At 40.7% G+C, this 16,814-nt stretch overlaps 1 pseudogene across 1 annotated transcript in view; it reads right to left on the bottom strand.

The window, feature by feature from the left end:
- LOC149804520 (uncharacterized) overlaps positions 1-16,814 on the bottom strand; it is an 82,898-nt pseudogene that overhangs the window by 13,980 nt on the left and 52,104 nt on the right. The window contains exon 6 of the transcript XR_016413984.1: positions 1,545-1,751. The product of XR_016413984.1 is annotated as an uncharacterized LOC149804520 (transcript). The remainder of the gene's footprint in view (positions 1-1,544; positions 1,752-16,814) is intronic.

Below are 16,814 nucleotides of genomic sequence, written 5' to 3'. Positions count from 1 at the left end.
TTTGCACTCCATGGGGTTTGTTCTTGGGTAGGGTGTTCAACAAATTTAAAGTGATAAGTATAAATCTGTTGATCGTGGAGTGTTCCCTGGCATAGTCAGAGACAAAGTCCTTGTCTAAAAGACAAGGGGTATAAAACACCTGGGACAATGCATTCCGCAAAAATTAGCGATGCTAGAATTAAGTATGCTTGTTGTGCTGTCCATACATTTCGCAAAATTTGGAATGCTATAATTAATTATATGTATTGTGATGTTCATGCATTCCCGCAAAACTAATGCTAATATCTTTTATATATTTTAAAAATGATATTTATTATATTCCGAAAATATTGATGCGATTATTTATGCGATTAAAAACTTGCGTAAACCTACCTCCGCCGTTAATAGGGGTATACGACTTAATGAACAGCTTGACCCCGGAAAAATTACAGATGATTTTGAAACAATGCAAGAACGAAAATCTGAGGGGAAGTACACGCTAGCCACATTGCACAGGTTTATTAAAATGCTATGAGATTATCTCTTGCTAACGTTGATGATTCGCAAATCCAAGATTTTACCCCACTTGCAATTGCAATGGAGCGAATTAGATCAGAGCTGTCAAATGAATATGAAACAAAAATGACTGTGGGTGCGCGTGTAAGTAGTTGAAAAATGTATGTATGACTGTAGAACAGACAGAACGTGAAACGATCGATTGTAAGTAATTTGATTGTGAAAGTGAAAGTTGTGACACTGATCCCTGATTTTATCCTTGACAGAGTCCTGGTGTAAAACACCAGGGGGGCGGGTATTGGAATGTGACTGGCTAATAATAAAGCGCGCGTATCATTGAAAGATATTGGATTTGTGTATAACTTACTAGCTGATTGCTAATACAGAGAGCGTTTCGTTGATCCTTGAATCTGTCAAGGGTATTGTGGAATATGTGTAACCTATTAGCTGCTTGTTAATAATAGAGAGCGTTTCACTGAACCTTGACTCCGTCAAGGGTATTGTGGAATGTGTGCTAATAATAGAGTGCGCGTTTCTTTGAAAATTTGTTGTAGTGGTCCTGATTTCATCACTGCTTTTATCAGTTAGACAGTTTTAAAAAATATTATTTTTTACTGTGCAGATAGTAAGAAAGTATTTTTTACTGTACAGAACGTTCAATGTGAAACACTGCAAGGTCTTGACTGAGTCTTGAGTGAGTCCTTGTCTTTCGACGGGGAGGGGGGGGGGGGCGAGGAGTAGAGTTCTACACGATACTAACGCGAGCTTAAACTCGTACATACAAACTTAAAGTCAGAGATTCGTCTGTAAAATCAAGCAGGTGCCCGAGTTGGTAAGTAAGTTTAAAATGTATCCGTGAAAAAGTGCATTATGACATCGTAAATAAACAGGATTATCAGGTACTAACACATTCAAATATTCAGGGGGACGTCAAGGGTAAGCGAATAAAGAATATATCCCTGCTCACTGTGTCTAGATTTTTTAAGATCTACTTGAAATCCTTCATCTACAGCAATGCAGACTAAATTTACAGATATTGTTGATGTTACCTTCACAACACCTGGTGATATATGCTCAACATCAGCAGCAGGACTCTTGTCATGTTTGCGAATACTTGGAGGAGGTGATATCGCTCTCCATGCCTCGACAATTTTGGGGTATTCATCATTGATGTCGCTGACGTTTATCTTCAGCTCATCATCATTAAATCGCGGTATTTTAAACGTCGGCAGCTCCTCCTCTGTGATTTTGAAGTACTGAAGAAATATTTTCTAATAGTTGAGTGGCAGTAATTCAAACTTGCCTTCTGCACGTCGGCTTGCGATATACATTGCAGAAATATCAGCGATGACTGCTTCCAGCCAGTGAACGTATTTGAGGTCAAACACGAGATGATTCAGGCGCTTGATCTGATAAATGATCTGCTGTTTCAGGCCATCATTTGGATTCTCAGTTGTGTACGCGGAGAATAACTGGCGAAGTTGATCAAGTGAGTTCGTGCACTCTGCATCTTAAATGTTATCCGATATCGATCCGTTTGCGACATTATTATTTACCTCTTGATTTAAATCATGGATCTAAATCAAGAGGATTATAATCTTTGACAGAGTCCTGGCATAAAATGTCAGGGGGTCGGTTTCCTGGTGCTGCTTTGAGATGATATTAAGAATATCAGCAGCACCTACCAATAACTGCAACACCAATTCCTATTGCTGGTGCTGTTATGTATCTGGATGATAATGTTCCGATTATCGTTACTGTTTCAGCGACTACAGCTGATGCAGTGTATACAACATCGTCGATGACGACAATGTGTCTGTTATATGTTTTTATGTTATCATCAATGATATTTTCAGTTGGTTCTGCCACGGGCATGCTTGCTGGTATCTGAAACATTGAACGTCAATTGCAGGGTCAGTGATCTTGCTCGTTATGTAGAGAGCCAACACTCTAAGTAGGTGGCATTTTGGCGACGATTCAAGACACCAGTAGTACAACACGACCAAGCCTTTTGATTCGGGTTCGACTGCAAAGGTTTCCTCTTAGTTTTGCTCTGATATCACTAGCATAGATCCAGAAGATACGTTAAGTGGATAACGCCGTGAAATTGTGGTATGTATTGTAAATGTTATACCGCCGAGTACTGAGAACCTGTACGCACCGGGAACCTCAGCGGTATGTTTGATGGAGTTTCTGAGTGGTGTCCATAATGCTGATCCGGACGCTAGTATATATACATCGTTGATTGGGGTTGTAAGATGAAATACACCATCAATAAACGTTTTGATGTCAACTAGCTTAACGCTGACGACTTTTGGATTTCCAAAGAAATCACCGGCTAATCTAGTTAGGTTTTGCGAAAATTCAAAAACGTATTTACATGATTAGCATGCTCAGATCTGAATGTGATCAATCCATCATTGATTGTAATTAACGAGGTCATCATTGGGGTGTTGCTGTTGTCCAAGTATTTCTTCGTTGCAGCGTTATCGTTTATTTCTAGTTCTCTAAGACCAGTAATTGTATTACTAGCCATATTGAGATCGCCATTCTTTGTATCACTGGTTTTAGAAACGTATTTACTAATCTCAGTTCTGGTCGTACCATCGCTGTTGTCCACGTATTTTTGTTGCCACGTTTTCGTATGATCTTTGTTCTCTCACACCAGCAATTGTATTAGTAGCCATGTTGAGATCGCAATACATTATATCTCCAATTCTTCTGATAATTCCAGTAATTTATCCAATGAGTGAAAGAATTGATTTCTCCAAGATTTTAATTTTACCGTTTTTAGTAAACACAACTAAGTTATATTCGGTAGCGCCTGAAACCCGCAGAATAATATCTGCCAACGGAATATTGCTTGTCTTTAACTGTCCTTGCTGATCCTGCAAAACAAAAACTTCATTTTGTTCAACATCAGTGAGATGCAAAAGATCAGCAAGTTCAACTAGTGTTGCATATTTGGATAAATCTATGTCACTCCCGAGGCAAGCGTCGAGGCAGATCTTCCTTTAATATCTACCACTGTGTATTACACTAGGACCTGATTAAAACGACGGGCGGTATACTCATGTTAAACGTTATGAGGTAGCAGACCACCGTCGGTGGTCCATGATGGCATTGACACAGCATTTAGAATCGCTAGCGATTCTATTCCACTTATAGGTGGATACGTTAATGTCTGTGTTAGTAATTTTGAATACCAGATCCGAGAGCAATGCATTCTGCTGCTGCTGATATACTGTAAAAATTCTTTCGGTGATGCCAGTCCATACGAATCAAAATAAACAACTCTGCATGTGCCAATCACGTATGCAACCCAGTGAGTGTCCGGACCAGAACTTTCATCGAGATTAATAATATCGTTTCTTTGATATTTGGTTGTTTTGTTAATTGTTCACGCATAAAACACCTTTGAAGATTTTAATTTTTAATTTCTTAGCAGCATCAAGTAAATCAAAATTTGACACTGGAAGATCGAAACGCATTCCGTTTAACGAAGAGTCTCCGGTAGTCGCAGATCTTGCCCATACCTCGTTCCCTGGCACCGTATACCAGGCAGTCTTATACCGCGTATCTTTGCTCTTTTTTTAGAGGTCTTTAATCCGTGTTCTGTTGTTTTCTTTAATGCTATCATAGCAGCAGTTCCAACAGCACCAAGTGAAGATTCTTTTGCAACATCTGGAGCCTCAGCGGCTATCACCACTGGTATAGATACAAGAAGTGGAAATATACCACCCGTCTTTGCTATGTCCTTAATAGCACCCGCTGAAAGATCAAGTCTAACACAGGTCTTTAATTTCTTGGTGTCATTGAAGTGTTTGAGTTGACGTTCTGTCAGTGATAGTTTATTTCGGAGATTCAACTCTGTGGAAGTGCAAGTCTTAGCCAAACAGTTAGGAGCACCTTGGATGACTCATGCGTACGACGATGCCACTAAAACCCCACACGCCTATTTCCTCGTTGTTTTAATCCTCCCAAATATATGCGATTTAGTTCCCTCTGTTTCACTACAGTTGCCAGAAGGATGACCTGTCGTGTGCACGTCCCCGTCGTCGACTTGACAAGAAAAATGTATAAAAACCTCGGACACTTCGGGTCTGTCTCACACAACTTCAACATGACGTCCCTTCAGTCTCATCTTCCCGTCAAATTGAATCGTGCCTTCTAAGGTATCAGTCACGAAAAAATCAATCAATACGTGCTCGTGTCTTAGAAGCCAGTCTCAAAGAAGTCTTACGATAGTTTACGGTGACAGCACGTCAATTACTACAAGGTATCATTCACATTCAACATCAAACCAAACGCTTTTTAGAGCGAAATAAAGTAGCCTTGACGCATCGATACTCAAACCAAAAAGCAAATCATTTTGAAACCTGGAGGTAGCGGTTCCCTAGGAGGTGTCATCATTCGCTCCCTCTTAAAATGGGATTCTAATGCCCTAAAATTCTCCCCAAGACAAAGCCACGCCCAAAAAAGCCAAACGAACTTAAAAGATGAAAAGAGCAACGGTGTCAAGACAAGGTCACAACCCCAGAAAAAGAAAAGCCCACAGAAAAAAGAAAAGTCCACAGAAAATCAAAAGCCCCAAGAAAACAGCCTATATCCGCAAGAGAGGCACTTCGGCCAGGGTGCATCCTTACATTCGCAAACCACGACCAGCAGCGACGGTGACCGCGTCTCCAGTTGCCTCAGGTTGTTACATTTCTCCGTGGCTGGTGATGCCTGCCAAACTCAATTTGACACCCGTTCTTCCTCGTTTGATGCAACAATGGAAATTCGCATCTCTTATAACGTCTCCTCTAGCGGTGATACCCTCCTCCTCTTTAGCTACAATGGCTGCTGCTCACAAAGTACCTTCCCCAAAATCAAAGTCCAAGAGAGATCATGCATGTTACAGAGTTTACTGGATTTGTCCAAGCAACAACTGTCCCGATTTAGTCCTTTGCGAACCACTATACGACGTGTGATGCCCGTCCTCAACTTGATACGACGTAAAAACAATCAGTGGCGACGCATTCCAGTATAAAAAAGACTTGTCACAAAGGATGGGTCTCGGTGTTTTGTGCTCCTGAACGCACAAAGATGTCCCCTCAAAGAAGAGCACACTCTTACCATCGTCGTTCTCCTGTTCAAAAAGGAAAAGGGAAAAGAAAAGCACAGTCTCGTCATCCGAAAAAAGGCTTAGCCAAGCATCGACGTCACCCCCAGAAAAGGCATAGCAGTCCAAAGAAAAAGAGGAGCCAACAAATGGGAGGATTCTTTGGGCTTTTTGGAAACACATCGCCACCTTTTTGAAGAAGCGATAGTACAAAAAAAAATAAAAAAGAGTGTGGGGCATGTCATTGACATCAGTGTATTTTTTTGGTGTGTGCCCCGGAACCGACAAAGATGTCACCCCAACCCCACCCCGAAAACATCCTTCTTCACTCCCCAAAGGAAATAAAAGGAAAGAACTGCCTCCTCGTTTAGTCAAACATGTGGACATGTATGTCCTGTTTAAGACGTCTCCATCCAAACAAAACTCATTCAAACAGCCTCCAAAGACGTCATTGATACCCCTGTTAGGAACTTTTGTCAAAAGAAAAGGGGGACCCAAGTTAGGGCTCCTTGGAAGTGTTCTACCCATGCTTCCAGGAAGATAAAAGGGACCTCTGGAGTAAAAAGATCTCAGACGTGACCACAGAAATCGAATGGAAGGACGAAAACTGGCTTTAGTTCCTTACACACGAATGATGGCATACCATCGTTGGCAAGAACAAAGGACCCCGCATTTGCCTCCCAATCCTTATTTGTCCCAGTTACAACACGAATTTCAGTCGTTGATAGATCGCAACGATTTGTCCGAAACAAAAATCGCAAAAGTATGGACAACTACTGCAACGACTGCAACTCTTTCACCATAAATCTTTAGACGAAACAGCTCTGCCAACTCTGAACGTTTTTAAGACCCTAATGAAACGTACATCACCATCACCACCACCTCCAGAGGTCAAGACAGACATAGAGCCACGAATGCCTGAGGAAGAAAAGGTACGAGGTCTTTTCAACACGGTCAGCAGCTCCCATTCCGGCTTCAGCGTCCTTTTTTACCCATTACCCCCACTCCCCAACGTGAAGTACTTAAAACTTGGGTTAAAAAGACGTCCACTCCTCCTTCGATAGAAGGAAAAAAAAAGATGGGAAACCAGAAGTGAAAAAAGATAAGAACACCAAAATCATCCCATTACCACCTCAACCACAACAACTACCCTCGACTTGGCACATAGGACACGTAAAGCCGTTTCCAAACCACCATTTTGTGCCATCCAATGTAGTATCATCGAAGAGTGGGTAACTTATTACAAATGGAGAAGGTATTAGCCAGAATTTACTACGATCTATACCATCCTGCAGATTACGGAGGAATTCAGAAATTGTGTCGCGCTACCAAAACCCGTCAGAAAAGTCTCCGTTTACCTCTAGTGCAACGATGGTTACATGAACAAGACACGTACACTTTACACGAACCTACTGCACGAACATTTTTCCAGAAGTCGCACTCGAGTAGAGACATCGATCATCAATGGCAAGCCGATTTTGCTGATATCTGTCATTTGGCCACCTACACTAGTGGCTACAAATATTTGTTTTGTGTCATCGACGTCTTTTCTAAATTTGCCTGGGTCGTGCCAAACCGACTACTGAGTTAGTGCGTGCCCTAAAACTGGTGTTAAACAAAGCTGTCGTCACCCTGTTCGATGGAAAACCGACAAAGGCACCGAATGTCTGAACCAAGCTTTCGAAAAAGAATTTTAAAAAAACGTGATATTCATTTTTTCACCAGCGAGAATACAAAACTGAAAACAGCATTTTGGAACGTTTTCAACGTACCTTGAAAGAACGCATGTGGATAAGTTTAACGCATCAACACACTCTCAGGTAAATCGACGTCTTACTGCACCGACGTACCCCCCCCCCCCCAAGAAGTGACTCCCGATAACTTAGTGACCGCTTTTGAGCGCCTGTTTGGTACGTTCCCGGCGGTGTCTGTCCCCAAGGAATGTGGAGTGTTGGCAGCAGGAGATTGGGTACGCATTGGCAAAACGAAACGCAATTTCGACAACGGTTACTTACCCAACTGGACCACTAAATTGATTCATGTCACTGAACGAGTGCGTGGCCGTCATCCTGCCGTTTATAAATTGGAAGACATGAACGGAGAAGTGTTAAAAGGAATGTTTTACTTACCCGAGTTACAATGCGTAACCAAAAACGAAGACGAAGTGTACGACATCGAAAGCATTCTCGAACGATGAACCCATAAAGTGACTATAAAAAGAAGTGATATCATGACCTTTCACACAGCCTCACATAGCCTCAGCTACCGCTACCACCGCAGTGACCACTCTTTCACCGAGTTCTTCTCTGCAAGATCTACAAAAGCATACTTTGTGGGTGTGGTGTGGAGAACGTGTGCCTAAAATCATCTTTTTCTGCCAAATCTTTGTGTTGTATAGTGTCGTCGGTGCAGCCATTGCCAGTTTGCGTTTGCAACAATTGTGGAGCATTTTTCTGAGCTGTTGAATCGGTTACCTTCTTCCCAATCTTTCCCTTAAATGCTCCTCGAACGGGAACAACGGGAATCTTGTGCCCAACGCCAGTCACCATCACCACAACAACAATCACCAAAATAATCTTCTTTTAGGCACTCCTCTGACTTCTAGTGACCCCTTGGACAGCAGCAGAATTATGAACACAATAAACAATTTTACTTGACGCTACCCAGAGACAGTTCCATGGTGGTGTTTCCCAAACACACCTTGTGCTGTTTCACAAGGATCCAATTGGATCACAAAGCTCATTAGGAAGTGGCTTGGTCGAAATCATTCACCCTACACAAATCCTAAATGTCCTTCCAAATCAAAATTTATTTACGGTCGAAGTTCACAGCGAGCACGTGCAAAAGTACTTGAATAGCAATGTAGATTATAAAATAATAACACAGAACTCACAAACTCAAAAGTTGACATATAATTTGATAACTCCATCAGGCTATTATTTTAGCGGTCAACATTTGGTTAGCACGAAAAGGAGGAGGACTTGCCATATATGTTCAAAACGATATTACAGATGCAGTAGAAACAGACACTAAAATTAATTTAAATGGAAACCTAATTGAATATCAAACAATCAATATTAAAGTAGGACAAAAAAACTTACATATTTATAATATATATGACCCTGGCGGAAATAATACAAACCCCACCCGGACCTACTCGGAGTTATTCAAAGGTAATGGTTTAAATATCATAATTTGTGGAGACTTTAATGCACACCACACTGAATGGGGTGGTAACCATATAGACACAAGAGGTAAAAGCATAGAAAAATACGGCAGAGAGAATCAACTTGTAATATTAAATACCGGCACACCCACAAGAATAGACGCCAATCCACGGAAAACTGACACCTATTGATTTAACACTTGCAACACCAAACCTTGCACTTCTCACAGACTGAGAAGTGCTACAACAAAGTTCATCTGGCAGTGACCACTTCCCGCTATGTATAAAAATATACATACAATGTCCAAAAACGCAAGAAGTAAACATACAAAAATGGAAAACAAAGCAAGCCAATTGGGACCTGTTCCAACAAGCCGTGAGCAAGATACAACTAGAAGAACTTCAAAGTAACGATGCAAATCAATGCTATCACAACATAACCCAGCCTATAAATGAAGCGGCAGAAAACAGTATACCTAAAACAAGCTGGAAATCCAAAATAATTGTATACCATGGTGGACAGACAATTGCCGCATAGCCATCAAGGAAAGGAAGAAAGCTCTCAACCGTTTTAAACACACAAAACTAGTTTGGGACTTTATAATATATAAGCAAAAAGAAAACAACACAAGAACAGTAATAAAGGAAGCAAAAACTAATTCATGGTGAGCATACTGCTCCACACTCAACCACCATACTAACTCTAAAGAAGTCTGGGCAAACGTCAAAGCCATGAAAGGGAAGTTCCCGACAACATCACCAAAAATATCAGGAACCGACACCAACCAGAACAAAGCAGAACAGCTGGCACGACATTTTGCTCATTCCAGCAGTAATAACAATCATACCAAAAAATGTATGGAGCAAAGACGGGCACTCGAAGAAGAATTCCCTCACATATTCCTAGATCAAACCAACAATGATTCACCACTAAATGACCCATTCAACCTCGATGAATGGAGAAATACACTACTTAACGAAAAACAACCACATCCCCAGGTGAAGACAACCTCGGCTATGACAGCTATAAACAATCTCCCGATAAATATGCAAAGAATTATACTTGACATGATAAACCTAATATGGCACACTGGAAACATACCCACATTATGGAAACAAGCAGTGGTCATAGCTATACCAAAAGCGTGACATTATATAGACCCATCTCCTTCACTAACACCATCTGCAAAGTCATGGAAACAATGATCAACAACCGGCTACGGTACCACCTGAACAAAACCACCTACTTACTGAAAATCAAAGTGGATTTAGAACCAAACCCTCCACCATTGATCAGCTAATTCGACTAGAAGCCAGCATTAAACTTGCCTTCAATGCCAAACGGAAAAAAGATAGGCACTTAATTGCGGTATTCCTAGACCTCGAAAAACCGTTTGATATGGTCTGGACTAAAGGCCTCATCTCCAAACTCAATCAGTTCGTCATAACAGGAAGAATGCACCTTTGGATCTCAAACTTCTTAACGGGGAGGCAAATCAAAACCAGAGTGGGCGATGTACTCTCCGAGAATTACATTATGGACAACGGAACTCCACAAGGAAGCTTAATAAGTCCAACACTGTTCAACCTGATGATCAACAACTTCTGTAACAATATTACCAAACAAACTAGTCGAACTGTCCCAATTTGCTGATGATAGTGAAATATGGAAGGCAAGCAACCGCAACAACCAAAACAACATCAAGCAACTACAGAAAACCTAGACGCCATCAGCAAATGGGCAGACAACTATGGATTCAAAATATCTGCTACTAAAAGAGTAGGAATGCTTTTCTCCCCAACAAACAGGAAACCTACTACATACCCAGAACTCTACATCCAAAATACACCAATCCCATTCGTAAAAGAAATGTACTTTTGGTGACTGTTACTTAACGAAACACTTAATTGGAAAACGCACATAACAACCCTAATAAAAAAAATGTCAACAAGACTTTAACCTCCTAAAAATATCAAAGTGACAACGTGGGGAGCTGACCAACAAACTATGCTCATGCTCTACAAATCATTAATCAGGGCTAAACTGGACTACGGTTGCCAAGTGTGTGCCTCGGCAAACAAGGACTTGCTTAAGAAACTGGACAGCATACAATATAAAGCAATTAGACTATGGTACGGGGACTCTACCTAACATCTCACTCGAGGAGCTACAAATACTGACGGGAGATCTATCAATGCACCTCAGGCGAGAAAAGCACATATTGAGATATGCTACCAGAACTCAATACATCAAGATAACAACCCAACCAAAATGATGATTAAAAAGTGCAACATTCCGTTCAGGCAAAAACGTGCTTTAAACCACCCAACAGGTAAGAAAATACACACACTCTGTGATGAAATTTCAACTATCCGGAATTCAAGCAGAACAATACAATATCAAAGATCCTACACCGTTGAAAAACTGCACCCCAAAATAAATCTGTCTGCCCAGAACTTACGATCCAAAGTACAAAATGCACCAAAAATACTAACGGAAATCCAGAAAGTCATCGAAGAAACTTACTCTGGATTTCTTAATATCTATACAGACGGATCTAAATCGAAAGAACTAACAGAACTGCTGCTGCAATAGTGGTGCCGTAACAACAAGTTGAATTTGGTGCAAGACTCCCGGATGGCTGCTCCATCTACACAGCAGAATTCTGGGCAATAAATGAAGCCCTCATATGGATTAAGACCCAAAACCACAGCCAGTACATCATTATAACTGACTCCCTAAGCGTACTCAAATACCTTGAGACTGGCATATCAAAAGGTAGAGCAAATGTGCTTGAAGACACTATGTTATCCATCAGGTAGATCGAAGAACAAACCATCGATATCCTATGGGTACTTTCTCACATCAATGTTATTGGCAACGATAAAGCTGACCGAAGGGCGAAATACAATTTCCTGAACAATGCAACAGAACCACTTAACTACAGTGTGTATGAGATATATAGCCAGATAAGAAGCAAAATGAACAAGAAAGCCAGCAGCTCTGGGACAACACCAACAAGGGCAGACATTCATACCAACTGCAAAAAGAGGCCACAATCATAATCTAGACACCTCAAATCCTGGAAATCGTGGACATGCGAATTATCAATAGGATCAAAACAGGAAAACCTTTACTCCGAAACAGTTTTGGGAAACATCTCAGGAAGGAACTGAACCAAACTACTAAGTGTCCACATTGCCCTGCTGCAGAAATACTGGACCACGTATTTAACACCTGTCCCAGATACCATAATCAACGAGTCGCTTTCCAAGATTACCAAAAGAAAATGAATGCCCCTACAACCTAACCTGAATTTGTGAACAAGGTACGCAACTAAACCATCGATACCACATACATGAACATAATAAGGTACCTCAAACACATTAACAAACATGGCAACATATAAATACAACCACAATTAATTATTATAACAATTACTAGAAGGGCTAAAGCAGTAAGGTAAGACTGCTGGCTGAAGCGCAAGCCCATGGTTGTTGTTGTTGTTGTTGTTGTTGTTGTGTGTGTGTGTGTGTGTGTGTGTTTATTATTTTTTAATTTTTTTTTCGCATGTAGGCATGCAGCTAACAAAATACTAACCATCATGGTCTGAGAAAAATAACACATATATTCCCATGAATATGTATACATATTATAAAGGTGGCAAACCCTCGCCATCAGGCCCAGATACACGCGACAACAAGAGTGGTACGATATAAATAAACAAACAATTCTTAGGCCCCAACCATACTAAGACTATAAGGTGACCTAAGCCCAGTCATCATCCCCCCCACACACACACAAGGCAAAACTAAATAAGCAACAACAACACAATCCCCAATTATTAACACGACATGTAAATTCAAAACTGATACTCAGACCAAACATACTAATTTATACAACGAAAATGGGCACAATATACCTTCCAAATTCAATATAGCTATTACACAAAGAATCATGGCGATAAAAAACCAGTTGCAAACATCAACATTTAAGGCAATGGAAGTCGAGTCGAAGCAAAACAGCAAATTCCAGCAAAACAGCCAAACACTACAACAGCACGAAGAAGAAGGAAAAATGGTAACACAGAATGAAGGAGTAAAGAAGAAAACGTACATCGACTTTCAAATTGCCAATTAATATGAGGTTCTTCCTTTGGCTATTGATGACCTCTTTCGATAAAAGCTCTATCCCCACAACCCTAACTCGATCTTTGTATACCACCATGAAAAGTGAAAACCAAAAATAAACACAGAGTGACCCAAATATGTATAGCCTGACACCCAGCTAATTGACAACATTTCGGAAAATTAAAAGTACACCATGTACACCAAATTCCAACTTTCAGGATTAGGAAAATTACACGAGTGGCTTACACAACATTGCTATAGATTTCTGTCCACTAGTACAACTGGACTTGATTTGATTTTACGCGCTTTGCCGTTTCTGGGCGTACAGCTTTCCTGTGGCGTTTTGCGTCGCGCGGGTTCCTTGCCTCCTTACCTCGGCCGGACATGCTCACGAATTAAAAAGTGCGACATCCGTCCACAAAAAACAGCCCTTTTCAGGGCTACCCCAATACTCTAGAAAAGACATACCAGTTCAGTTGCCAATTGTATGTTAATAAGTTAAAAATAGAAGTGTGGCTATAAGCACTTCATTTCTTTGCTTTATGTATAAAAAAATTGAAGTTTGTATTTAAGCACTTCGTTTACGTAGCTTGTCAAAAAATTGTATGTGTTTGTGTTTGTAGTTAGTGTTTGTAAGAAAAAAGTGAGTGAGTGTTTCTTTTAGATTCGCGTGTTCCATGTTTTTCTGGGTTGGTTGGTTAGTTGGATTATAGTGGTTTTCGTTCTTTTGAACATGTACCACTTGTTTATTCACGCACTGCGTGATTTTTAATTACTCCTGGGGGAAGGAAAAGGAACCTCATCCCCCCGGCTTTTATGTACTCACAGAGTACTTTTTAATTTAGCCATTCAGGTGTAGGACTAACTAATCCTTAACAACCTGAATGAAAGGCTAATAAACATGAGTGGGAATAGTCACACCATACACTCATGTTTCTTAGTTGGATTGAAATGCCCCAGGTGTTAACCCAAGCAGTATATGACGCCCGCTACGATTGGTTGGCAGCGATGACGTCACATTAGGACACCTGGTCTTGTGGCAGGTGGAAATCGTTCCACATACTGCCACGTGTACGTTGTCCGAGCGTGGTAAAGGAGGAAAGGTACTCGGAAAGCCAGCCATGGATGTCATGTACTCCCCAAAACGCCAGCTCGTACTTATTCCAAATCATGTCCAGTTTTACTAATGGACAAAATATACTAATAATGTGTTAGCCACTTCTGCAATTAATCAAATCATAAGAGTTATAAATTTTGAATTAATTTTCCGAACAAGTTTGAGTTTTTCTGGGTAATGATATGGGTCTTGTAAGTTTGGTAACAGGAGATGTTTTCCTTCACGTTCGCGCTTCACAAATATAAAGGAAGCGTTCACCAGTGTGGCTACCCGTCGTTGATTCACCAACTGAAAGAAGATGAGCAGACTCACCAAACTTCTTGAACTCCAGATGCACCTGGAATATGCCAGACGCCTCCTAGATGAACTGGCCATGGAGGCAATCCAGGAAAATGCCAGGCTTGAAGAGGAGGAGAAGAAAAAGAACAGGAGAAGGAAAAGAAAGAAATTATCCTGTCTCACCTTATGCTAAGACAGAGCTGTGAGGGCAAGCCTATGGTGAGGACACCTCCACAGAGACAAGCACCACAGCCACTACCAGCACAGATACCCATGGCCCCACACATAGAGAAATGGGACCAATATTTGAAGAGGCGAGAGCGGGAGCCTCAGCGTCTGCAGGAGGTAAGGAGGCAGTATCCACGGCTGCAGAATAGGAGGAGGGAAGTCTTCAGGGTCCCGCAGATTGAAGCTTGAAGCTTGGGATGTTGAGGCCACTTAAGTTTCCTCCGCACTCTCAGCAACTACAGTCAGCTGGGACAATGACTGGAGCCGCCGTTGTGTCTGTGGTACCAGGCCTGGAAGATGTAACCATTAGCCAGGTGCATCTGAAGTTCAAAACAACAACCCTTCTCAGGGCTAATCAAATCTCTAGAAAAGAGACTATTTAAGTTGCCAATTAATATGAATGTGGAGTAGTGTGATTATAAGCACTCACTCCTTTCCTGACGTAATTGTGTGTAAGTGTCTATATGTGTGTGTTTGTATGAGCTGCGTACGTTTGTGTGGATAGTAGGTTTTGTAGTTTTTTTAATATTATATTTTGGGGATTTGTATGCGTTTGCGTACGTTTGTGTGGATAGTAGATTTGGGGTTTATTCTTTCCTCTTCTCTTGTGTGGATAGTAAATATTGGTTTTTTATAGTATATTTTGTGGATTTGTATGAGTTCGCGTAAGTTTGTGTGGATAGTAGATTTGGGGGATGTTTTTTCCTCTTCCCCTGTGTGGATAGTATATAATATGTGAAGTAAGTGTAAGGGATGTTTTTCTTCACGTCCGTGCTTGACAAATGTAAAGTCAAGCGTCCGTCATTCGCACCATTCTACGACATAACCAAAGAAGAAGATGGCAAGCAACCATATGGATAAAATCTTGATACTACAGGAAGTGGTGGATACGATTTGCATGGTGGTAAGAATTGAAAATAGGGCCTATAGTCCGCACATTTTAAAAATGTTATTAAACAATTTAAAAAAAGGCTAAGGAGCAACTGAGACGGATGATCAAAGAAGAAAAGGAGGAGAAAGGGGATGAAGTGGACATACAGAGGACGAAAGAGTGAAAAGGAAGAAGAAAATGAAAGGAAAAAAGAGGAAGAGGTGAAGGAAAAAACAGTAGGAAGAATAAATGAGAAGAAGAAGAGGACAAAAAGTGAAAGACAGAAAATAATAAGATGGTGGAAACAAAGATGAAATTAGAACAAGAAACCCATGTGCTCTTTTCAGGGCCACTCATATGCCTCGAAAAGATTTGCCTTCTTTCCTAAACAATTTTAGTAGGTTTTATACTTGCTTGTGTGACAGATTGATCTTCATCAATCTATGTCTGTATGTTGTATATGGTATATATTTTTATGTCCCTCCAGTCCCGCTCCGCCAAGTGTTCTAGGTTTTTTCCCCGCTGTTTGGTCAAATTAAGGTCAGCCACTTACTACATTATTACCTATCTTCAGTACCGTGGCGTCACCTCACCATTTCCATTCCTATTGTCCCTATGCAACAACCCCACTTTCCCTTGTCCGTATACAGTCCCAAAATTTCCCATGTTAAATTCCCATTGTCTGTAAACGTTCCGGGGGGGGGGAGGTGTCTGAAAAATCTTGTCCGTAAACGTTCCCAAGGGGAGTCTGTAATATATTTTCCCATTGTCTGTAGGGCATCCGCCTATACTACTGACGTTTGGTTGCTCCTTTAGCGAAGCACATACAACACTGGCAGAGCTAGTAAAATAAAGCGATATTTTTACTACAAACATGTCTTTGTAAAGTTAGATCCTAAAATCAAGCATGTCATGAATCATTTTGATAGACTCATAAAACCGATTTCAATTATTCCTGCCATGTTGGTGGATTTATTCCCGCTGAATGCATTGAAAGAGTGCGCTTACATTTTTGCACAAAAATATTGAAGTGAAAATGCTATTGCACGTTTTAGAAGATCAACCAAATAAAGTTTATTAGGCATATTTATTGAAAGATGTATTGTCAAGATGAGGATTCCAAGAAGTTTTGGTTAATCAAGAAGTCGGTAATAATGAAAACGTTTTGCGGTTATTTTAATTAAGACTATCGGACAGTTTAATCGAACGTTGGATGCATTGTTTTAAGAACAATAGTCGAGCATTGATTAATGTAAATATTGCAAATTTCGGATTAAATGTTTACATTGGCAGCATCTGTTCTTTGAAGCAAAGATATTTAAAATCTAAATTTAGAGTATCCTCTCACTGACTCAGCGTCGAAAATGGTAGATGGGCAAGACCATATAAATTAATTCATGATGGACTTTGTTCTATTTGTAAC

Source organism: Sinohyriopsis cumingii, chromosome 2 (genome assembly GCF_028554795.1).
Source record: "Sinohyriopsis cumingii isolate HCF-2022 chromosome 2, ASM2855479v2, whole genome shotgun sequence".
NCBI lineage: Eukaryota > Metazoa > Mollusca > Bivalvia > Unionida > Unionidae > Sinohyriopsis > Sinohyriopsis cumingii.
The sequence above is the reverse complement of the archived record's forward strand: the minus strand, read 5'-3'. Positions and strand labels throughout refer to the sequence as shown.